The sequence below is a fragment of the Arvicola amphibius genome, chromosome 3 (assembly GCF_903992535.2).
Source record: "Arvicola amphibius chromosome 3, mArvAmp1.2, whole genome shotgun sequence".
NCBI lineage: Eukaryota > Metazoa > Chordata > Mammalia > Rodentia > Cricetidae > Arvicola > Arvicola amphibius.
In genome coordinates, this window is record NC_052049.1 from 171,379,895 (window position 1) to 171,387,163 (window position 7,269).

A 7,269-nucleotide genomic window follows, 5' to 3' on the forward strand; every position below is an offset into this window, starting at 1 on the left:
AGATAGATAGATAGATAGATAGATAGATGATAGGTAAATAGGTAGGCATTTACATAGGTTATAGGTAGATGGATTAATTTATAAGAGAAAAGAATTCATTCCCATACAGGCATATGACTATGAATATGGCTGTAGACTAATAACTATAGAAACTAAGGTGTATAATATTTAACAAACACAATATTATAGATCATTGAATTATATACAAGCAAGAACATGAGCAATGAGAAGAAAATAGAGTAGACAGGGAAAATTATTAAATACACATAATTATAAAATATAATTATTTAGGTTAACTATCTTGTACACAGTAGATATTTGATTGCCTCTTCCTAGTAAGCACATATGGTAAATATGGCCAGACACACATGTATATACATGCACACATGCATGTGCATAGACATACACATACATACATATACAAACTTGTGCATACACATATACACACATGTACATACACATTCATACATGCACATATATAAACACAAACACAGATGTACATGCACAGACACACAGAAACGTACAAGCATGCACATACAACGTCATTGGATTCTAAAGCAAACATGCCTCCAGGCCCCCAGGGGGAGGCAAGGCTCTTTCTTGGTTGTGAAAGTCTTGATGAGTGGCTAGTTTTAAGGATGGTGCAAATCAATGCACAAATGTCCTAGCCTAGTGCAGCCTGTGAGATAAATTGAAAGACAACACTCGAGCTTTAATTGGACCCTAATCACATTACTAATTTTATGGTCACTTAAGCAAAGAAACGCTTCCAAACATCCTTGGAAAACGGCCTAATCTCGTTTTTCAATTGACTTCTTGGGATCTGGATGTGGAGGCTTGGATGTTGATCTCTGGCGCTGAGGGGGCCAGCAGGGCCGGCAAAGACGAGGCTGTTTGTCTTTCGTGTCTCCACCCCAGCGTTTTAAACAGCAGTGGAAGCGCTGTTAGCCGTGGGATCGGTTACCATGGTGCAGAACCTGCGGATCCTTTCTGATTTCAGGCTCTGAGAAAATACAGGCACGGGGAGGGGGCTGCCAAGGAGGACAGCGATTTCAAATAAATCCTTTACTTCTGGGGAATTGTTTGAAATCAGGCAGAACAATACAAATTTCGTTTTGTGTCTTTTGCACTTCAATTGACAAGAAATAATAGTGTTTAATTCAGAGCCAATCTCATGGCACTGTTACTGCTGATTTGAATGTTGTAGTTTTGGTGCCCCCCTCATGGAAGAGCAACCATGAGAAACACACGGAACAACCCAGACCAGAACTGCTAACCCAGGTGGGCTGGCTGCAGGCTGCAGACACGGGACTGAAACACATGTTTATGCTGCATGCTGCTGTTGATATATGAAGACACAGCTTCTGCCTCACAGTAAGAGAGTTTATTCTGCAGGCAAATATGAGTGGCCATGTAATAGTCTCATAGCAACAGAGCAAAGAAAGTTATGAGCCCTTTCAAATACAATGGTGGGTACCTCAGCTACAGCAATGGGGAAGCCTCTACTATAGGTCTGTGTGCTATTTTATGACATTCTTAGCCTTTGCATAGGTGGAATTGAGGTGTCTGTTACACAATTCCAGAAGGGTTTACCTGGTACTCACCAAATGTTAGGTTCCAAAGAGAAGTGGGCCATAAGTGCTTTTTATAAAGCGAAGATAGCAGAAGATAAATTATCAGTAGGCTCTGGACCTGCAATGTTCCCACTGCCAACAATCACTGAAAGTCTAATGCATCTGTCAGCCTTGTAGAACGTTAATGTAGATGTCACTTCTTTGGGGGCACTTCCGTGCACACTGCTGAGATGGCGAGTTCCTTACATAGCATTATGTGATCGTTGCTAATTAGTTGGGAATTAATTGCTGGTACATTGACTCAGGTTATTTAATCAGAGTCAATCTGTCCAGGGTCTTCCTCCCACCTTAGCGACTGGCCCAAAGATGATCCAATCACTGCAGTGCAAAGGACACAGAAAGATGAGCCGGCTTTGGCTTGGAGCTGCTCTTGTACATGTGAGATTCCAGCGAGAGAAGAATGGACTCAATAAGCCTGACCAAATAATCCAAAAATCCCGTGTGCCTCTGAGAGTCTCTGGTATGAACTAATAAAAGGTTGGAATGGAGCCTTGTGTTATTTATAAGTAATACACGCCCATCAGCAAATGGAAATGTATCTGCAGTTCCAAAATGATATGTGCCTGTCTACACTCCTGAGAGGAGGGAGGCCCACAGTGTTCTGCGGTGGCATCCATAATAAAGGAAGATAGCCTCACTTAAGCAAGAATGGTTTTTCCTTCACATTTGAAGTTGAATGCAGCTCCTGAATTTGCAGCTTAAATTGGACATTTGACTAAGGAATTCCAGGAATTTTGGCGGCCAGGAGCAAGGAGAGGAAGAGAGACTGATAGAATGAGAAAGTGAGAGGAGCAAGAGGAGGAGGTGGGGGAGGAGGTGGTGGCAGTTAGGCAGTATTACTGCCCTACATGTAATGAATGTGATGCCCTGGATGTAATGCAGAACAAAAGTGAGCTCTGACACCTGCCTGAGCGACGGGGGGGCTCAAGATCAGGGGCGTGAGCATCAAGAACCAGCTTTAACACCTAGAAGCCAGCAAACCTGCTAGTAGAAATTAAGCCAGTACTGGGCTACCCTTGAGAGGCCAATTTCTCTTTCTTGTTTGTCATTTGAAAAGAGCAGACAGGGCCTAAGGAGGTGGCTCAGTGGGTGAAACACAGCACACAGGAGTGAGGAGCTGAGTTCAGATCCTAGACTGCACCTAAGGGCAGACACAACACCATTTGCCTGTAAGCCCAGAGTTTTTGTTGAAGGATAGGTGGCAGGGACAGAATGCTTGAAGCTGGTAGGCTAGCCAGATTAGTGGAGGTGGCAGTGAATGGGAGATCTTGACCAGAATGGTTCAGCACAATTAGGCTTCAGGGATGCCCACGTGTGAGCTAAATACATGCTTGTGCTTAGATTACATATTGTTCTATAGCATTATTGTGGTCATGGAATCGAGGATGCCACTGAGCCTCCTTAGACATACCTAAATGTCTTTCCTCCTCTGTTCCTCTCCGTGCTCCCTCTCTTCTTGATCTTCCTTCTCTCACATTCTCTTCCTTTCCTTGCTCCAGCAATTGCAAAGAATGGACTCTACTTCTAGGTGAAGATGACCCGTGTCCCCTGTTAAGGGTTAATCTGATGGAGCAGGTCAGGGATGACTAGGAAGGAGGACTCAGTCAGGGTGATGGTCGAGGCAGGGTTTCTCTGTGTAACCCTGGCTGTCCTGGAACTCACTATGTAGAACAAGATGGCCTAGAACTCACAGAGACCTGCCTGCCTCTGCTTCCTGAGTGCTGGGATTAAAAGTGTGCACCATGTACCTTGCTATGATAATTATTTTCTTTCCCATAATTTCTACCCTAGGAGCTGCCATGAGAATCAGCTGGGCCTGGGTCTAATTTTTTTCTTCTATTCTTTTTCATTCAGATGCTGGCCAGAACCCAAGTAGGTTTTAGAGTCCCTAAGCAAGGCTTTGGACTCCCTTATCCTTTTTCTAAACTCCCCTCCCTACTGTGTGGATACCTAAACATAGTGTCTGAATACTAGGTTATCCCTGAGCAGTGTGGTTTTGTTCACTGTGTAGACACCCACACTTGCTATCTGAATGCTAGGTTATCCCTGCTAGGTTAAGCCTGGTCAATAGCTCAGGCTTATTACTAACTAGCTCTTACAACTTAACTCATTTCTGTTCATCTCTATGCTGCCCCGACACTCACGGCTTTTACCTCTATCCCATTTTGTGTATCCAACTCAATCTCCATATGGTGGGTGACTCTCTGACTCTGTCCTTCCCTATCCCATCATTCTCAGTTTGGCTTTCCCACCTAACTTTAACCTGTTCAGCTACTGACCAGTCAGCTTGATTATTTAACCAATCATAGCAACATATAGTCACACAGTGTACAAAAGGATTATTCCAAAGGCACTATTATGTGTTCTTACAGACCCCAACTAGCCACCGTGATCAGAGTAGGACAAACTGTCATCTGATGCTAGTGGCTCTGACCAGAGATTTACTAAGTCAATTACCTTAAAATGATACTTCCAAATTGAAAGAATATGATCCTTTCATTTAGTCCATGTTAGTTTTAAAAGCTCTACATAGACAATGCAGAAAGATACTTATGTTGCACTGGGCATAATTGATAATAAAATCATAGAGGCACTGTTTTATTAAAGGATATAGGCTTTCATACTAAGAGAATGAATGATAGAGGCTTTTGTTAGGAATATTTCTTAACACAAGCTCCCCATGGATGCAAAATTCCCAATCAAGCCAAATCAAAACAAGCCAAATTAAGAAATATCCAGGTTAGCCGGGCGGTGGTGGCACACGCCTTTAATCCCAGCACTCGGGAGGCAGAGGCAGGCGGATCTCTGTGAGTTCGAGGCCAGCCTGGTCTACAAGAGCTAGTTCCAGGCCAGGCTCTAAAAAAGCTGCAGAGAAACCCTGTCTTGAAAAAAAAAAAAAACAACAAAAAAAGAGAAATATCCAGGTTTAACGGGAGATAGGTGCTCTCGGGTGGCCCTGAGGGAGTAACCGGGAAGCCGCTGGAACACGACCCCCGGGAGGAAGAAAGGGAGACCAAGTGTTCCTCTTTTGGGGGATCACTTAAATACCCTGGGGAGTGGTCTGACCCCACCCCCCAGGGAGGCCTCGGTCAGGACCTGGCCTGCTGGGATTTGGAGTCCAGACCAGGCCTGGGATAGATGCGAGGGGCAGGAGCCTATGCTCCCCACTTGACAGCTTTCACATTGTCCTAGTTAGAGTTTCTGTTGCTGTGAAGAGACACCGTGACCATGGCAACTCTTACAAAGGAAAAACAGGGGCGGCGGTGGCGCACGCCTTTAATCCCAGCACTCGGGAGGCAGAGGCAGGCGGATCTCTGTGAGTTCGAGACCAGCCTAGTCTACAAGAGCTAGTTCCAGGACTGGCTCCAAAGCTACAGAGAAACCCTGTCTCGAAAAACCAAAAAAAAAAATAAAAAGATAAAAAAAATAAAAAAATAAAAAAAAAAACAAAGGAAAAACATTCCAATGGAGCTGGCTTATATATATTCAGAGGTTCGGTCCATTATCATTATGATGAGACATGTTGATGTGCAGCAGACATGGTGCTGGAGCTGAGAGTCCTTACATCTTGACTCAGAGGCAACAGAAAGTGGCTTCCCCAACACTCTGAGTGAAGATTGAGTAAAAGAGACCTCAAAGCCCATGTAAATAGTTACACCCTTCCCCCAACAAGACTACACCTACTCTAACAAGGTCACATCTCCTAATAGTGTCACTCCCTATGGGAGTCATTTTCATTTATACCACCACACACATTAAGAAAATGAAAGACAGGATCTCACGGACCAGTCAAACAGGTGGAATAGGATGGGAAGTCATCTCTAGCACCATTTAGAGGTAAGTCTGGTCTCCAATTCAAAGCTCAGCATTAATTATGCTCCTCTGTACCATGCCAATCGCTTGAAGATTAGAAAATGTCACAGTAACAAATTGCTAGGAAACCTGCAGGCAACCTTGTGAGTTCATATGTGTCCTACAGATTTGAAAATAAGTGTTTTATTGCATGATTTAAGGGGGAAGTGGGTTTTTGTTTTTTGTTTTTCTCTAGGGAAATCTTCAAGATGACTTAGCTTCATTTTAGATCATATTTCAAACATACACATCCTAGGAAGAGGCATATTTATGTTGCCATGGCAGCCCATGAACCTATTGGCATCCTTCTACCTATAGATGTCCAGTTTCACCAGTACCATTTGTTGAAGATGCTGTCTTTTTTCTAGTGCATATTTCTGGATTATTTATCAAAAATCAGGTGTCCATTGGTGTGTGGGCTTACATCTGGGTATTTGAGTCATTCTATTGATCAACCTGCCTCTTTTTAATGCTAATACCATTCATTCCATTTTTATGACCATAGCTCTATAGTACAACTTGAAACCAGGAATGGTGATGCCTCCAGCAGTTCTTTGATAGTTCAGGATTATTTTAGCTATTTAGCTATTATTTAGTTTCCCTGTACTACACTAAGAAGTTCCTGCATTTTCCAGAGAGCACATGGGCCCTATCCATGCTCATGGGTGCTACTGTCCATGATCATGGGCGCTATCCATGTTCATGGGTACTATTCATGATCTTGCACATGATGGTGTAGACAGGTGTGAAGTTCACTATTTTTTTCAGCGTCATCTTTTATCCAGCCAAACTGTAGGTGTGGGATCTCTGTGTTTAGGAAGATTTTTTTTTGGCCCTAAAATCCTGTTTCTTTTCCAGATGACTTGTCTGTTAGCACATCCATTGGATAAGCAACAATCATCAAATCATCATTTTCTACTGTCTTGTCTCAATTCTACCATGGTCTATGGTCACTGCCATGTTTTGTGGGGTTTTTTTCCCTAGTATTTGAGGGCATTTACTCTCCTGTCTGCACCAGAGGAACTTCTCCCTGGATTGAGGTGCTCTTTGTTCTTCTGGGGCTCTATTAAGTTTTCTTTTTTAAACAGATCAGTTTCCTTAAACTCCTCCCTTGGAGTTGCCTGTGTGTCTCGCCTCTTCCTTCCCCTCCACGTTCCATGCTTTCCTTAAATCCCCGAGTAAGAGCTCTTTCTGTGACAGGATCAAGTCAGTCCTTCACCCCTTCTGTGATTCACAGGCCTTTCTTTGTTGCAGCATGGAACAGACCCTATGTTGCCACTTCCCATTCCCTGAAGCCGGCTGGAGTTAGTTCTTCCACTCTCTAATATGAGATCCTTCAAACATGAGATCGTTCAAAGCCCTCCCCCTGTTCAATAGACCTTTGCCTCCATCCACACCCTGTAACTATTGCAGGGTGTCAGTGAGTGTCAGGATGTCATAAATCTTGTCAGGTGTGACCTTCTGTAGTCCGAGAGGGTGGAGACTGTGAGGGTGAGAACAGCAATCCTGCCTGGGACCTCCTAGTCCAGGGCATAGATACTGTATAGAGTGAGGGATTATGACATACCCGTGCATGCGTGTAATATGCATTGATTGTATTCATGCCTGCTGCTCCTCTTCCTTGGAGTGGGTGATCGATGAGCATCTTCTACATGACTCCAACTCCAATGTCACCTGTACATTTGATCACAGGTGAAATGTTCTCACCCATTTCACAACCTCCTATCTTCTGTTTCACCTGTGCATTGGGGTACAGAATGTTTTCTGTGAGATGAACCTCCTT